This window comes from Bos grunniens, chromosome 1 (genome assembly GCF_055505025.1).
Source record: "Bos grunniens cultivar Pamir isolate PY7600 chromosome 1, Bosgru_T2T1.0, whole genome shotgun sequence".
NCBI classification, from domain to species: domain Eukaryota; kingdom Metazoa; phylum Chordata; class Mammalia; order Artiodactyla; family Bovidae; genus Bos; species Bos grunniens.
The window spans coordinates 93,770,322-93,788,971 of record NC_141165.1 but is presented as its reverse complement, the minus strand read 5'-3'; the positions used below and the strand labels follow the sequence as shown (position 1 = coordinate 93,788,971).

Below are 18,650 nucleotides of genomic sequence, written 5' to 3'. Positions count from 1 at the left end.
ATAAATAGCAGAAAGGTCTTTTGGGTTTTCTAGAGAAAACAAGGCAGATGCTCAAATGGGGGTATCCTGCACATCTGAGGTCTTTATGAGCCCGCTGTTCCTGTCCCACCAAGCACAACCTACAGGAGGAAGGAGAGAGAATGCGCTACAAAACAAGGCCCAGTAGATACACACACGCCAATCAACACCAGGCACATTTATTTAGTAAACTTCCTCCTAGCTTCTTCACTTACTACTGCCAGTGAATCCACATTAATGATCAAGTCAAAATCTTACACTCTTGGAATCATAATTATGTTAATCTCTTTTTCAAAGCTGCCTTTTGATTCTGTGCATTTACATAAATTTTCAACTTTTTTCCTTCACTCAGTTCCTTTAATTTTCCAATCCTCTTGGTGTTGGCATTCCTACTCTTGTACATTTCTTCCCAGCTGGTTCCTATTTCTCTTTTCCTCCCTGGGTGTCTCCTTTCAACTATCATGTATACTCAACTCAATAATATTTCTGCAAAACTCTTAACATCTATCCATTTTCAGGAGCCTCTAGGGAGTAAGCACTCACCCCAGGAGCCTAAACTGCATTCCTACCAGCATTTTGATTTATCTGGGCCTATCTTCCAGGCAGGAGTCTATGGGAAAGATTTTTCTAATGTAAGAGAGAGTGAGGGTCACAATTAGGGAGGTGGCAGCAGCTTGTCTACACTATCTCCTGCTCCTGCTTTCCTTCCAAAGGCCTCTTACCAGAGGGGAGATATTAATAAGCAGTGGCTGTAAAATCTCTGTATGAAACAAGGATGGCAGGCACCACTGCTGATTCCCAAAACATAAGAGAATCTCAGCAGACTAAACAACAACCTGGACTGAGCTCCATCTCGCCCAGAAGAGAAAATATTGGAAGACATGATCCATTGGAGCAGCAAGGTGTTTGGGAGCACATGGGACTCTATGGCAACTTCAGGCCAAGACTGGAGGAATAGAGTCAGTGTAGGGTAACTGGACTGGAATCCTTTAATTAAAATCCCCAACAGGGTGACCAGAGGGAAAACACTTGTGATCCTCAGAACATACAAGATCTTCAAAAGTTAGAGGCCACTTAGGGCCTATCAATGGTCATGCCAGCAGAGTGAGTTTCCAGGAGGATAATATCTGAACTGACAGTCTTTCGCTCTGAATGGCATCAGAATGGATTCCGCAGTTTCCATTAGCCATTTTGTTGCTGTTCAGTTGCTAAGTCGTGTCTGACTCTGTGACCCCCTGGACTGTAGCACATCAGGCTTCCCTGTCCTTCACCATTTCCCGAAGTTTGCTCAAACTCATGGCCATTGAATTGGTGATGCCATCCAACCATCTCATCCTATAGTTAGGACTACTTGATTTTTAAAGACATATAAGGAAGAAGAATATTGGAGTGGGTAGCCATTCCCTTCTCCAGGGGATCTTCCCAATCCAGGGATTGAACTCAGGTCTCCTGCATTGTAGGCAAATTTGTTACTGTCGGAGCCATCAGGGAAGTCCCATAAACACTCATTACAGTGTTTAGAAACTATCAGAAAATTATCCCTCTAACTAAAATTCCTTATGTTGCTTGCCAAGTCTATTTATAAGGCGTCTTTTAGTTGCTCAAAAACAACTCCTTATTTTCTGCCTAATGCCATAAACTTTCCCCTTTCCCTAAAGAGTCTTCCTTTCACCATTTATCTTTTATGCTTCCACATCTTTTAGCACAAAAGATAAAATGGTACCACTGGGTAGATACATCATCTAGCTACAAGAATCACAGGACCCAAAAGGCAGAGAGTCATCTGGAGTGGAAGTGGGAAGGGGGTGAGCTTGAAGTATCATAAAAATCAACTTGGAATTTGGAGTCAATGCTCTGCTTTGAGTCAGCCAATTTAGGCTTATTTGTTTGGCTGACGAATCTTAGAAAAATTAAAGACTGACTCACTATTACCTCGAGCAATGTTTTAACTGAGCAACCATAAATATAAATTTTAAAAATTGACTCATTTGTACATTTCCTGGAGCTTCATTCTACAAACTGTTTACTATGGAAACACAGACTTTTGAGTTGGATGAGACATTATTCCTTCACGATCCTTCCCTGCAGAGGAATCTCTCTAGCTATATCCACAGGGCCCTGAAAATAGCTTAAATGTGTTCAGGGATCGTGCAACCAATTCCATTCCAGAATAAATTCATTGTTAAAAATGAAAGTCTCCCTGAACTTGAGTTCAAATACACTTCCTCAAAATTTCTACCACTGGCCTTGGCTCCCTTGAAACAACATTAATACATCCTCTGCCTCCTGAGACCTTGTTCATTTTTTTTTTTTTAATCAGCAGTCACATCCCTCCTAAGATACGTCTTTAGGAGAAACCAGTCCTTGTTGCTGCAACCACTTCTCTTATTTCATGATTTCAGGACTCTTAACCACCTCTGGATATTCTCTGGACAGTTACCTGGAACAAAACTCGGTACGCCAAGACTATGGATGCTGTATCTCAGCCAGTGCAATCAAGCACTGCATCATCTATGTATTCTATGCTTTGCTCCAGTCTTTATCCCCAATACATATAAAGTTGTCACAAACAGTTAGTTAGATATGAAAAAGTGATTTTCTGAGTAGGAAAAATGAATGACCAAAAATCATATAGAAAGATGTTCAACCTCATTACTAAGCAGGAAAATGCAAATTAAAACAAAACTGATCAGATTGGCAAATTTTAAAAGTCTGATGATAGAAGTGTTGCCAAGTGAAGTGAAGAAATGGCAACTCACATGCTGAAAGTGGGAGTATAAATGGGTTTAACCACTTTGGAGATAAACTTGGCACTATTTAGTAATGTTCAAGATACACATGCCCTACAACTCAGAATTTCCACTCTTGTGAGTGGAAAAAACACTATTACAAAAACTGCAAACAGGCTCACAGGAACTTTCGTCTATGTTGTAATTGTTAACATTATTTATAATATTAAAAAAGGGAGAAAAAAAAGAAAATAAGTTCTTTAGGAAGGGAATGGTTAAATGTATGTAACTATGCAGTGGAAAAACTATGTAGCATTTAAAATGAACAGAACATGGACAAATCTTGAAGACCTAATGTTAAATGAAAAAAATCTGTAGAAGGATTTTTACATTATATTATTTATATATTATATAATGTAAAAATATATTATTCCACTTGTATATATTATTATTTATAATATTTATATTGTTTATAATTATTTATATATTTGTACACTATTATATATATTTTTTAATAAATCAAGTTGTAGTTTGTACAGTGTTCTGTAAGCTAACAATTTACAGAATCTTAATGTAATGATCAAATCAGGAAATTAACATAGGTAAAATACCATTAATGAAATTATCAACCTTAACTGAATTTTGCCAATTTATTATCTATTGTCATTTTTCTATTCCAGGATCCTACATTGCATTTAGTTGTGACTCCTTGGTCTCTTCCAATCTGACAGTTCCTCAATCTCCACTTGTCTTTCACAGCATTAGGACTTTTGATATTTGTCTCTCATTTGGGGTTTGCCTAGTGTTTTCTAGTGATTAGACAGGTTTGTTGTTCAGTCACTCAGTCATGTCAGAATCTTTGAAACCCCATGGACTGCAGCATGCCAGGCTTCCCTATCCTTCACCATCTCTTCAGAGCTTGCTCAAACTCATGTCTATTGAGTTGGTGATGCCATCCATCCAACCATCTCATCCTCTGCCACCCGCTTCTCCTCCTGCCTTCAGTCTTTCCCAGCATCAGGGTCTTTTCTAATGGGTCAGATCTTTGCATCTGGTGGCCAAAGTATTGGAGTTTCAGCTTCAGCATCAGTACTTCCAATGCCTTTTCATATGAATACCATAGAAGTAACGCTGTATCCTTCTCAGAACATCATTTCAGGGGGTGCATGATGTTGACAGCTGTTATTACTGGTAATGCTAACCTTGAGCAGTGAGTTAGGGTGGTGTCTGTGGGGTTTATTTATCGTAAAATTACTGTTTTCCCCTTTGTAATTGATACACTGCATCAGATACTTTGACATTCTGCTAATACCCTATTTCCTCTGCAACTTTCACCCACTGATAGTAACATCCAGGAGAAGATTCTGCTGTAACCATTTATTACTGTGGTATTTGCCTTGTGGTGATTTTTTTCCCCTCAATTTTTTTTCACCTCATTCATTCTTTTGGAATTCTTTTGTAAGAAAGAACTATTATTTCTCTTACATTTATTTACACATTCAATTATAAACTTTGGATAAATATGACTCAATGACATTTATTTATTCTATGGATTATAATCCAATAGTACAGTTACATATTCTGTTGGTCAAATTGTTCCAGCTTTGGCCACTGAGAAATCCTTCAGGTTGTTTCTCATGTCCTTTTGACATTTTTCAGGCACTTCTGATACCATAATGCTCTCCTCTTGTATTTTTCCCTGCCCCTGCCCTGTAATCAAGCACTCGTTTACTGAACTTTGGTTTCTTTTACTGAAAAATGGCATTTAGAAAACTAGTATCACAGTTCTGGGTATGTTCATATCTTCCAAGGTTTGAGTGACAGAGCAGATTACCCTTAGTGGACAAAGGTTGGAAATGTACATGTATGTTCAACAGCCTGAGTATACACACATATGTGGGCTTCCCAAGTGGCTCAGTGAGTAAAGAATCTGCCTGCAATGCAAGAGACACAGGAGAAATGGGTTTGATTTCTGGTTCAGGAAGATCCCCTGGAGGAGGGCACAGCAACCCACTCCAGTATTCTTGCCTGGAGAATCCCATGGGCAGAGGAGCCTGGAGGGCTACAGTCCATAGATCACAAAGAGTCAGACATGACTAAAGTGAGCATACACACACTCCATTATGTGAGTATTGTTGAAGCTCTTTGCATTTCTTCATATCTTTTTAGCAAAGAACTGACTGCCCTTTGTTCCAGACTGTCTTTTCAGGCATGTTTGTATGGCCTGCCTTACAAAACAGAGACAGCATCTCCTCCAAACAAATGGGAAGGATGGTTATTTCCTATTATAAAAGATCCAGTTTCCCTAATCTCAGGGTTCCTCTTCTGTGCAGACATCACATGTACAGGTATTACCTGGTACTCTTTGCTTTGATCTGTGGGAACTGAGACACAAAAGAATAATGCCATAAATAATATTCAGCTATAGTATTTGCTCTAAGTATTAACAGTAAACTGTCCTTCTTCTCCGACACAAGTCTTCCAGATTCCAAGGAACTGTGGCATGGCAGGCTAATTGGTTAACCTGAATGTAGGGTAAAATCTCAGATACTTACAGATCTTGACAGCTGTATAATTTACCTACCACTATCCTATATAGTGGAGCAAGAAATGAAACCCACTCCAATATTCTTGCCTGGAAAATCCTGTGGACAGAGGAGCCTGGCAGGTTCCAGTCCATGGGGTCACAAAGAGTCAGACATGACTGAGCAGCTAACATTAACACATCCTATATAGAACAATGTAAGTAACATTATCCACATCCCCACCCCCCAATAAAAGCTGTGGTGGTAGTGGTGGTTTAGTAGCTAAGTCATGTCTGACTCTTGCAACCCCATGGACTATAGCTTGCCAAGCTCCTCTGTCCACAGGATTTCCCAGGCCAGAATACTGGAGTGGGTTGTCATTTCCTTTTCCAGGGGATCTTCCCAACCCAGAGATTGAACCTACATCTCTTATGTCTCCTGCACTGCAGACAGTTCCCTGCATTATAGGCAGATTCTTTACCAATTGAGCCAAATATATGAGCATTTAAATACTACAGTTCCATAAGAGGACATGAAACCTCTAGATCAAAGACAAAGGAATTTATTTCCTCAATGCTCAGCAGTCAGCATGCGCTCCAGGTTTGCAATGGTTCCATTGCCCCCCAGGCCCATGGGGGTGATATGTAATGACCCAGGTAGATCCTACACACAGAGAAAATTTGTGCCACATCTGAGGAAACTTGAAGTTAGGGAACACAAATCTCTCACACTGAGCTGCAAGCATTCATATCAGACAATGTTTGAAATTGCCTGTTTCTCCATGATCTTATCAAAAGAATGTGTTATTACACTTTTTAATTTTTGCTAGTCTGGTATGTGAGCAAAGATATATCACTTTTGTTTAATTTCTGTTTCTGTATCAGTAAACTTGAACATTTTCACATATCTGAGAGACATTTTTTTGTGAATTGTCTACTCACATCATTTCCCTGTTTTCTATGAGGTTTCTGTTCCATTGTCCCTCAAGTTTTAAAAGATCTTTATATATTATAAACAGTAGCTTTTGTCTGTGTATATTGTGAATGTTGTGAATGTGTCTGTGTCTGTGTATGTTGTGAATATTTTCTTCCAGTTTGTCAGCTGTCTTTTGATTTTGTTTATCGTGATTTTGTTATGCAATTTTTTTTCTTTTTATATAGTCAAATTTATCAGTTTTTTACTTTCTTGCCTCTGGATTTGAGTGGATAGTTAGAAAGTCTTTTGTTATCCTAAGAGGAAAAAGGAATTTGCCCGTATTTTCTTCTAGTATTTGAATGGTTTCCATTTTTGCATTTGGATTCCTAAGCTACTTGGAGTTTATTCCTATGTACAGTGTGAGATACAGGCCTAACTTTATCCTTTTCAAAATACTCCCAGATACATTCATTTAAAAGTCTATCTTTGCCCAGTAACATGAGATGAGATCTCTATCATAATCTAAATCTCCATATGCATTGTGAGTCTATTCCTGTACGTTCCATTCATACACTAGTCATATATCTTTACAGTTCTGTTAATGCAATTAAACATGGCTGAGATCATAAGGTATAAACAATTCTGTATACTCTTGTTCACTGCACATTGTAGTAATTATGTTCTATAACATCATTTAAGACACTTACTTAAAATTATTTCAGGAGGTTTTGTAAAAACATAATGTTCTGTTTTATGTTATAAATATAATTTAATTTACTTCAACGTTGCTCACTTTTGGACATCAGATTACTTCAAATTTTCTGCCATTATAAACAGGACTGAAATGAACAGATATTTGCTTCTTTATTAAACTTTTCATTTTGTCATAATCATCAGTTCAGTTCAGTTCAGTTCACTCGCTCAGTCGTGTCGGACTCTTTGCGACCCCATGAATCGCAGCACGCCAGGCCTCCCTGTCCATCACCAACTCCCGGAGTTCACTCAGACTCACATCCATCGAGTCAGTGATGCCATCCAGCCATCTCATCCTCTGTCGTCCTCTTCTCCTCCTGCCCCCAATCCCTCCCAGCTTCATAGTCTTTTCCAATGAGTCAACTCTTCGCATGAGGTGGCCAAAGTACTGGAGTTTCAGCTTTAGCATCATTCCTTCCAAAGAACACCCAGAACTGATCTCCTTTAGAATAGACTGGTTGGATCTCCTTGCAGTAATCGTAGATTCTTACAATATGCAATTGTAAGAAATAATGCAGAGAGATCTACTTTGTCTTTACCCAGGTTTTCCAACTGTAATATCTTGCAGAACTACAGTACAAAATCACAGCCAGGATATCGATATTGCTACAGTCAAGATCCTGCACATTCCCACCCTCACAGGGATCCCTCATGCTGCCCTTTTATGATTATACCCACTTCCCCCCACTGGCCTCCCCCACACACACTCCTTAAACCCTGGCAATCACTACTCTATTCTCCACTTCTATAATTTAGTCACTTAAAGAACAAATGAGTCACACAAAGTAATATTTTGAGACTGGCTTTCTTTTTTTCCACACAGCATAATTTACTGAAGGTTCACCCAGTGTACACATCAATAATTTGTTCTTTTATTGCTGAGTAGTATTCCACGGTATGGATGTACCACGGTTTATTTAACCATTCATCACTGAAATATATCTGGATTGTTCTCAGTTCGGAACTATTACAAATAAACCTCCTATGAACACTCATGTACAGATTTTTGGGAACCTAAGTTTTTACTTATCTTAGACAAATGCCTAAAAGTTTAATTGTCCAAGACTGCATGGCTACTTCACATTTTAAAGAAACTGCAACTATATTTCCCAATGCCTGGGTCATTTTTCATTCCTACCAACAAAGTATGAGTGATCTAGTTTCTTCACATCTACACCAGCATTTGGTGTTGTGGGTTTTGTTTCTTTGTTTTGTTAGCTTTGTTTTTGGTTTTTTTGCCATTATGTTGCACGTGTAGTGGTTTTCACTTGAATTTCCCTAATGACTAATTATGTTGACTATCTTTTCATGTATCTATTTGCCAGCTGTATATCCTCTTCAGTGGAATATCTGTTTATAGGCTTTTTGCGTATTTTCTGTTTGAATCATTTGATATTTTCAATGTTGAGACTGAGAATTCTTTGAGAATTCTTTTTCAATTTCATTGCCTAGAATAATTCTTTGTTGAATATCTGATCTCCAAATATATTCTCCAAGTCTGTATCCTGTAAAGTCTATACTTTATTATCCTCTGAACAGTTACTTTTCCAATTCCATTTTTTAAGACTTGTTGTCAAAAATTTTTTCTGCAACAATTGGTATGATTTAATAATTTCCTTCTTTGGCTTTTGATATATTGAATTACACTGTTTTTGAATACTGAATCAGACTTGCATTCTGGGAATAAATTCACTGTGATAATTCTTTTTATATATTGCTGAATTCATTTGCTAATATTTTGCTAAAGATTTTTCCATCTATATTCATGGAGGATACTGGTCTATAGTAGTTGGTTTTTTGTTTTTGATTTTTTTTGTTTTTTGTACTATCTTTTTCTGGTTCTGATGACAGATAAATACTAGTTTCATAAAATGAGTTAAAAACTATTCTTTCTATTCCATTTCCTGGAAGAGATGGTATAGATAGTATAGAATTGGTGTTATGGCTCAGCTGATAAAGAATCCCCCTGCAATGTGGGAGACCTGGGTTTGATCCCTGGGTTGGGAAGATCCCCTGGAGAAGGGAAAGGCTACCCACTCCAGTATTGTGGTCTGGAGAATTCCATGGACTGTACAGTCCATGGGGTCACAAAGTATCAGACATGACTGAGCAACTTTCACTTCACTTCACTTCACTTCATAATAGGTATAGACTTCTCTAGGGAAACCACGTGGGCCTAGAGGTTTCTTTTCTGAGAGTTTTTAAATTGCAAATTCAATTTCCTTAATAGTTACAGAGCTATTTGAATTATCTATTTCATACTGGGTGAGTTTTGGCAGTTCACACATTTTTAAGGAATTGGCCCATTTCTCCTAAGTTGTCAAATTTATGTGTCCAGAGCTGTTCATAGTTTTCATTTCTATTCTTTTTATGTGTGCAAGATGTTCACTTCCTGGTATTGGTTAATTTGTAAACTTCTTCTTTTTGAATTTTTTAATCTTTCTAGAGATTTGTCAATATTAATGATCTTTAAAAAAAAAAAAAAGCCCAATTTTCTGTTTCTTTGACTTTCTCTGCTACTTTTCTATATTCTATTTCATTGATTTCTGCTTTTATATTCATTTCCTTCTTTCTGCTTAATTTGGGTTTATTTTGTTCTTTTTTCTAGGTTCCTGAGGTGGGAGCTTAGGTTGTTGCTTTGAGATGTTTCTTCTTTCCTAATCTAAGCATTTAGTGGTATAAATTTCTCTTTCAACACTGCTTTAACAGTCTGCCATAAACTCTGATACAGTCTATTTGCATTTTCATATACTTCAATGTACTTTTTCAATGCCCATGAGACTTGCTTTTTGACACATGGATTATTTAGAATTATTCTGTTTAGTTTCCAAGTATTGGATGCTTTTCAGTGACTGTTACTGACTTCTACTTTGATTTCACTGTGATTACAGAACATTTTCTGTGTGATTTCAATTATTTAAAATATGTTGAATATTGTTTTATGACCCAGATTATGGTCTATCTTCATATGTTCCATGAGAATTTGAAAAGAATGTGTGTTTTACTCTTGTACAGTACTATTCTATAAATATCAATTAGATCCTAGTGGCTAATGGTGTTCTTGAGTTCTTCTATGTCTTTGCTGACTTTCTGCCTTGTTTTTCAGTTAAGAGTAGACTTGTCCATTTAGCCTTTCAGTTCTGTTTGTGTCTCACATGTTTTGCAGCTCGACTGTTTGCTGCACTAACATTTAGGATTGTCACATTTTCTTGATAGATGGACTCGTAATGAGTCATTTTAAATGACATCATGTTATAATGTCATTTATTTTCTGTGTCTGACAACTTTCCACGCTATAAAGTCTACTCTATCTGATATTGATATAGCCATACCTACTTTTTAAAGTTTGCATGATACATATTTTTCCCATCTTTTTACTCTCAACCTACCTGTATCATTATATTTGAAGTAAAATTATATAGACAGCACAGAGTTAGGTCAGTTTTTTTTTTTCTTCTTTTTAATCCACTCAGTCAATGTGTCTTTTAATTGATGTACTTAGACCATTTACATTTAATGAAATTATTGATACATCAGGTCTTAAGTTTTCCATTTTATTATTTCACCTTGTTTACCCTAGTTTTTGTTTCTCCATTGTCTTTTTTCCAGCCTTCCTGTGAGTTACTTGAACATTTTTGGAATTGTGTTTTGATTTATACGTAGTATTTGTGACTGCATCTATTGTATACCTTTGTTAGAAGATGCTCTAGTTATTACATTTTGTGTGTGTGTGTGTGTGTGTGTGCTTAATCATATTTGACTCTTTACGACCTCATGGACTGTGGCCTGCCAGGCTCCTCCGTCCATGGGATTCTCTAGGCACGAAGACTGAAGTGGGTTGCCATTTCCTACTCCAGGGGATCTTCCTGACCCAGGGATCAAACCCACATGTCCTGCATTTGCAGGTAGATTCCTTACCACTGTGCCACCTGGGGAAGCCCTAGTTATTACATTATATATCCATAAACCACCATAACCTACTGGTGCTGACATTTTACCAGCTTAAGTGAAATTTAGAAACACTCTCTCCCTTGACATCTCTTTATCTCCCCTATTCATAGTATAATTGATGTAAATGTTTTCTCTACATACATTTAAATCCTATCAGCCAGTATTATAACTTTTGCTTGTCAAACGTAAATATAACTCAAGAAAAATAAGAAAATTCTACTGTACTTACTCATTTTGGTTGATCTTTCCACTGCTCTTTCTTCATTTCTGATATTCCAAAACACCTTCTTTTAAAATTTTTTATTTCTCTTTAGAGAGCTTCCCTAGTCATACTTTTGGTGATGAATTCTCTTAGGTAGGTCTTCTGGCGATGAATTCTTAGATTTCCTTCATTTTAGAATGTCTTGATTTTCCCTTCATTCCTGAAGGATATATTTACTGATTATATAATTCTGAGTTGACAAGTCTTTTCTTCTAGGACTAGAAAAATCTTGTGCCACTTCCTCTTGGCCTTCATGTTTTCTAATAAGAAATAGACCATCTTTTTAACCATTTCTCTCCCACAGAAAAGTTGTCACTTTTCTCTCACTGCTTTTAAGATTTTTCCTTTGTTTCAGCTTTCAGAAATCTGATTATGATGTGTCTTGGTATACATTTCTGTTTTGGGTTCACTCAGTTTCTTGAATCTATAAATACATCCTTCACCAAATTTGAGAAAAGTCGTCCCTTATTTCTTTGAGCACTTTTTCAGCCCCATTCTCTTTCTCCTCTATTTCCAGGACTCCAGTGACACAAATGTCATACCTTTGTTTAAGTCTTTCAAGTCCCTGAGATGCTGTCATTTTTTAGACTACTTCAGTCTGCTGTTTAGATTGAATAATTTCTATTATTCTGTCATCAAGTTTACTGATTCTTTCCTGTGTCCCCTCTATTCTCCTATCCCTATTGAGTTCAACCATTGAGATTTTTACTTCAAGTATTATATTTTTCCATTCTAATTTTCTATTTAGTTCCTCTTAATATTTTCTATTTCTTTGTTGAGATTTCCTGTTGTTCCAAGTGTGTTCATAATTGCTTCTTGGAGCATTTTTCTGATGGCTGCTTGAAAATCTTTGACAGATCTCTGTCTCTTGGCAGTGGTGTCTGTTGACTGCCTTTTCATTCAGTTCAGATTTTCCGAGTTCTTGGCATGGTAAGTGATTCTTCTATTGAAACCTGTACGTTTTGGATATTAAATACTAAAACTCTTGGTAAATATATCTTACTTAAATCCTCTTTTAGTTAGCTTTCTCTGGCACTGCTCTGACAGAGGGAGGGACAGGTCCCACTTTTTCACTTCCAGGTGCGGTTAGAAGTCCAGGTACATTTCTCAGCCCTCACTGACACACAGTCAGATGGGCTTCTCATTGTCTCTGGGCAAGGCTGGAACTTCTGGCCCCACACCAGGCCTCTGCTGATACGACGCTGGCTGGGAGGGTAGAAGTGCCGTGTTACCACTCTGCATGCTGCACGTAGGAGGAGGATAAGGAAAAAGTACATCCATCCTGTCCTCTCAGATGCCTAACATTTGCTCTTAAAATTTATTATTTCTGTTGGACAAAGTCCATAAAATACAATTGTTGGAGCAAGGGATAAGAATGTTTTAAAGGTTCTTGTTATATATTTCCAAATTACTTTTCAGAAGTTTTTGTCAATTATTAATTTTATATGTAATATGGGATGCATTTTGCTATATCATGTTCCCTTTAGATTCTGCATTACTGTTTTCTAAGTTTTCCCTAATTTGATAGTCAAAATGTAGCATTGCATAATTGTTCTAATATATAGGTTTTTGGTAATTAACAATGGTGAACATTTTTTTCCAAGTTTTTAATAATCACTTCAAGTTCCCCTTTCATGAGTTCTTTGTTCACATATATTTGTTTACTCTTTCATTTTTTGAGCTCTAATAGTTTTGTATCTTTTATGAGTTCTTTATATAAATATTAACTTCTTCTATAACATTTATTAAAATTATAGTGAATTTTTAATTCTCTATATTTTTATGTACATTTGAAAATTTTTATCTACTTAAGTCCATTGATATTTTCCTGGGTGGTTATTTTCCAGTTCTAAGGTTAAAAATGCATTCCAGAAACTCAATAAATGTTTCCTCTATTTGTTTCAAGTTCCTTTTCTGTGTCTTATATTCACAAATTAGTAATCCATCTTATATTCATTTTAGTACTAGTTATATAGTGTAGTATACTGAAGTCGCTCAGTCGTGTCCAACTCTTTGCGACCCCGTGGACTGTAGCCTACCAGGCTTCTCCATCCATGGTATTCTCCAGGCAAGAGTACTGGAGTGGGTTACCATTTCCTTCTCCAGGGGATCTTCCCGACCCAGGGATCAAACCTGGGTCTCCCACATTGGAGGCAGATGCTTTAACCTCTGAGCCACCATATTTTTACATATGGCACACTAATTTCCCCATAACCATTTACAATTTTTTTCAAAACTATTTTTTAGAAACTCTTATGTAATCACAGCTAAGTACCTACCACAGGATACTAAATTCAAGACTGACATACAACACCCTCAAATTTTGAGGCTGACAGGGCCTTATTCAGATATGGTCTGAACATTTCTGTCTCCTGAAAATTCTTATGTTGAAATCCTAACCTTCACGGTAACAGTACAAGGAAGTGAGGCCTTAGGGAGGTAGTTACGTTATGAGAGCTGAGCCCTCACAACTGGGATTAATACCCTAATAACAGAGACCTAGACAGATTCCTTGTCCTTCCCACAATGTGCAGACACAGTAAGAAGATGGGTTCGTACCAGGACCACACACATCAGGGCTATGATCCTAGACTTCCCAGCTTCCAGGACTTTGAGAAATAAATGTATGTTATTTACAAGCCACCCAGTCTCTGAATTTTGTTATAAGAGCCCTGACAAACTAATAGTACCATAGAACAAGGAAACAATATGATTTCTGCATACTTTGAGGGATTGAAACAATAGAAATTACAAGGCCAAAGTAAATCCTCCAGGGGCTAATCAATATCAACAGTGACAATATCCTACAGGAAGTCCTCTCTGAGGACACTGAGGAAAGCCCTACCACATTACCACAGGGGAGTCCTGACAGTCTCAGGGAATTTCATGCACCTGGTGGGATCCAATATAGAGTTACACTGAAGAAAGATTAAAATATAGAATCTTACAACTAAATTTAAGAACGTGAACATGAAGTCACTCAGTCGTGTCTGACTCTTTGTGACCCCATGGTCTGTAGCCTACCACGCTCCTCCACCTATGGGATTTTCAAGGCAAGAATACTGGAGTGGGTTGCCATTTCTTTCTCCAGGAGATCTTTCTGACCCAGGGATTGAACCCAGGTCTCTCGCATTGTAAGCAGATGCTTTACCGGCTGAGCCACCAGGGAAGAAATTTAGGAAAGGGCAGTTTTAAGTTTATAACCAATCACCACCAAAAACATAAGATACCATGTCAAATCACTGCAAAGTACATGTATACAGTATAATTTAAACTATTAGAAGCCTGCCCCATCAGATCTCCACTATGTGAGCAGAACAGTAAAATATACCTGTTTTTCATGTTGGTCCACTGGAGTCAGGAAAAAAGATGCATTTTAGATGATGTAAGCCATGATTCAGAAAACAGCATATGTGCCCTGGAAATAAAAAGAACTTAGATTCCATAACCTTGGAAAATGCATAAGTCCACAATTCCTTGATTCTATGCCTCCCTTTCTGGGCTCTCCACGCCCCCTTTACATTTATCCATTACGCTCCCCCTCTACCCTTTGTCTTCCTTAACTCTCCCAGATCATCCTTCCAGGAAGTCCACCCCTTCTTCCTGGTAACAGTTCAAACTTCCTTCTTGACTACTCTTAGTGGCCAACAAGATGACTCTATCTTAGGATGTGATGACTTGGTAACTGGGCTCCTTGAAAACTGGCATTTTTGAATATCCACATTTCCACATATGGGCCACAATACACTATTACCCCTCAAAGTAAAGATTAGTTCAAATCACATGTGCTTGTGGAGAGTTTTATCTTACACAAACAGATGTCATGAGATGGAGATATTAACATGCTGGTATTCACCACCTTCCCCTCAGGTTACTGAGCCTTTTCTCCCAGTTCCACTCTCTGTAAAGAAAGAGCCAAAGCTGCTAGGAAACTTATCACAAGAAAAGCCATTAGGGGAATAATTGTAATTATCAGGGACATTGTGTACACAGTGGGAGACTGAATAAAGAAGCATTATCAGGATGGGCTGGATGGAGAGCTTTGAAGTATTAAAAAGTAAGGGGCTCCAAGTTTGGAGTATTAGAAAATAGAACAAAACATTCTAGTATAAGGTGTGAAGATTCCTCAATGTTTAAGATAGATATTGAATAAGTATCAATATACATCTCTAGGTATTGATTTTAAAAATGCAAAACTACTCTGGCACCAGAGCTACACTACTGAGATCACAACTTTATAAATATTGCATATTTATTAAACCAACCCTATCTCTAGAGTATTATTTGGGAAGGGGAAAGCAGTACTTCTCTTAGAACACAGAGTATTGCGGAGATTTAATACCATTCCTATTAAACCATTAACTCCTTGAGATCAGGGCATCTGTCATATTTTTCCCACTTCATTGAGATATAATTGACATATAACATTGTGTAAATTTAAGCTGTAAAACATGATGGTGTAATACACTGGTACAAGGAGTCCATCTTATAAAAAACTACATTTCCAGTCCTTCATACATAGCATTAACCCCTGGTTCACAGTAGGTGTCTTGTAAAATGTCTGGTGAATGAATGACCTATGAACTTCACATACTAGCTCCTGGCTAAATTTCTCTGAATGGTTTAGGAAAGTAGGATCAGCCCATTCTTTGTGGATAATAAAAATCACCTCCACCAAGACAGTCTTTGCTGCAAGGATTGCAATTCAACCCCTTCAGTTCAGACCAGACCATCCATCATGATCATTCCTGATGCCCAGAGAAGAAAAGAAAGTGGATCCTCTACTAGGAGCCAATTTAGACATCTGAGAATAAAACAGGTTTAAGACGTTTAAATAACAGGTTTATTACAATCCTAAGAAAACAGACTTCAGAATTGCCCAAGAAAGTTTGGAATGTCCAAACATTAGAGAGATGAAAGCCTGGCCCACAGCAGTGGAACTGAATACAGTCAGAAGGCTTAAGGACAGAGACAGGGTTAACTTGTGCAGTTTACATTCCTGTAAATGCTATTTATTTTTATACACACCCGAAGAAAAATTTGTGTGTACTGCCTTATAATTCTCTAGTTCGCTGTGGATATAATAATGAATAAAGCACTATACTTTGCTAAGAGGAGTTAGAACATTATTTATACATAATTCAATAAATAAAAATCTGCAAGAAAATTGGTGCTAGGATAATGAAAGCCCATCACCCATACAAAAGGCTTTTATTCTTTAGGCCTCCTCTTTCTAGGATGAAGCTGGTTTGCTGAACAATTATAGGCAAGCTAAGGAAGGAAGGGAGGAAAGGAAGGAGGAGGGGAAGGGAAGGAGAGAAGGGACAGAGGGGGAGTAAGGAGCAGAAAAAGGATGAAGACATACATTACTGGCAATACTGCAAATTAAATACTCTGAATAACTGCTATTGATAGAAGCAACTAAAACACTGGATTAAAAAGTACACAGAAATACATTTTCAAGCACACCGCTGAAGTGACAAAAAGAATTCACAGAGCCCCAAAACTGAAGTGACATCAGGAATCCTGGAAAATAAGTAAGCACCAGGACTGGATTTTTCCTTGAAGCCTCTTTGCTTGAAACCTAAAGACCATAAGCTTCTGCATCATCTACCACATGAGCAGTGGGAATGGGGAACATAGGATAAAACCTCATGCCCCCAAAAGCACCTCCCTAGAGAGAGGATGGATGAGAAACTAACCCTGCCAGACAGCAAAGATTATCACCACTCTCGGTTCTGGCACCAGACAGAGGTGAAGAAATATACCGGAATATCTGTAACAAGCCAGCCACATGGGTTTTTTTGGTCTAAATTCATGTTATCTGAAAAAACACTGAGTAAATTTGATTTAAATTGATCCCAGTTTGGTAGACACCCTGGGTCCTTGGCTAAAAGTGTAGTTTAACTATATACAGATACACACACACACACACATACACAAACACAGATAAAAAGTTCCCTTGACTGAAGAGCAGCAGAAAAAAGCAAGAATCTGTCCACACACAAACCAACAAACACTTCAAATACAATTCAGACACAGAGCATACATTACTTAGGTTTCTTAAGTGCTTAGAAACAGAAGAGAAGCTTGAAAACATAAGCAGGAAAACAACCAATATGACTTAAAAACTCCACAAAGGGAGGACAAATTAAACAGCAGATTAGAGACAGAGGAGAGAGCAGTTTTATGGCTCAGGGTAAAGAAGGTTTCTTAGACAAAAGTACAAGCCATAAAACCTTAAATAAAATCCTACCTTCATAAAGCATTTTCTATATGCCAGGCATTAATTTGTTAGTGTGTAAGATGAAATCAATGCAAAGAAATAGAGGAAAACAACAGAATGGGCAAGACTAGAGATCTCTTCAAGAAAATTAGAGATACCAAGGGAACATTTCATGCAAAGATGGGCTCGATAAAGGACAGAAATGGTATGGACCTAACAGAAACAGAAGATATTCAGAAGAGGTGGCAAGAATACACAGAAGAACTGTACAAAAAAAGATCTTCATGACCCAGATAATCACAATGGTGTGATCACTGACCTCGAGCCAGACATCCTGGAATGTGAATTCAAGTGGGCCTTAGGAAGCATCACTATGAACAAAGCTAGTGGAGGTGATGGAATTCCAGTTGAGCTATTCCAAATCCTGAAAGATGATGCTGTGACAGTGCTGCACTCAATATGCCAGCAAATTTGGAAAACTCAGCAGTGGCCACAGGACTGGAAGAGGTCAGTTTTCATTCCAATCCCAAAGAAAGGCAATGCCAAAGAATCGTCCATAGTTCTTCAGGCACTCTGTATATCAGATCTAATCCCTTGAATCTATTTGTCACTTCCACTATATAACTGTAAGGGATATGATTTAGGGCATATCTGAATGGTCTAGTGGTTTTCCCTACTTTTTTCAATTTCAGTCTGAATTTGGCAATAAGGAATTCATGATCTGAGCCACAGTCAGCTCCTGGTCTTGTTTTTGCTGACTGTGTACAGCTTCTCCATCTTTGGCTGCAAAGAATATAATCAATCTGATTTTGGTATTGACCATCTGGTGATGTCCATGTGTAGAGACTGCTTTTGTGTTGTTAGAAGAGAGTATTTGCTATGACCAGTGCGTTCTCTTGGCAAAAGCAGCCTTTGATCTGCTTCATTTTGTACTCCAAAGCCAAATTTGCCTGTTACTCTAGGTAGCTCTTGACTTTTGCATTCCAGTCCCCTATAAAGAAGAAGACATATTTTGGGGTGTTAGGTCTAGAAGGTCTTATAGTTCTCCAAAGAACCATTCAACTTCAGCTTCTTCAGCATTACTGGTCAGGGCATAGACTTGGATTACTGTGATATTGAATGGTTTGACTTGAAAGCAAATAGAAATCATTGTGTCATTTGCATTTTAAACTCTTTTGTTGACTATGATGGCTACTCCGTTTCTTCTAAGGGATTCTTGCCCACAGTAGTAGATATAATGGTCATCTGAGTTAAATTCACCCACTCCAGTC

The 18,650-nt window shown here is 37.7% G+C and overlaps 1 long non-coding RNA gene across 7 annotated transcripts in view; it reads right to left on the bottom strand.

The window, feature by feature from the left end:
- The window catches only part of LOC147379948 (uncharacterized), a 289,568-nt gene that overhangs the window by 181,873 nt on the left and 89,045 nt on the right, over positions 1-18,650 (bottom strand). For all 7 annotated transcript variants that reach the window (XR_015165191.1, XR_015165189.1, XR_015165192.1 and 4 more), the window contains one exon: positions 14,485-14,571. This is a non-coding gene — a long non-coding RNA (uncharacterized LOC147379948). The remainder of the gene's footprint in view (positions 1-14,484; positions 14,572-18,650) is intronic.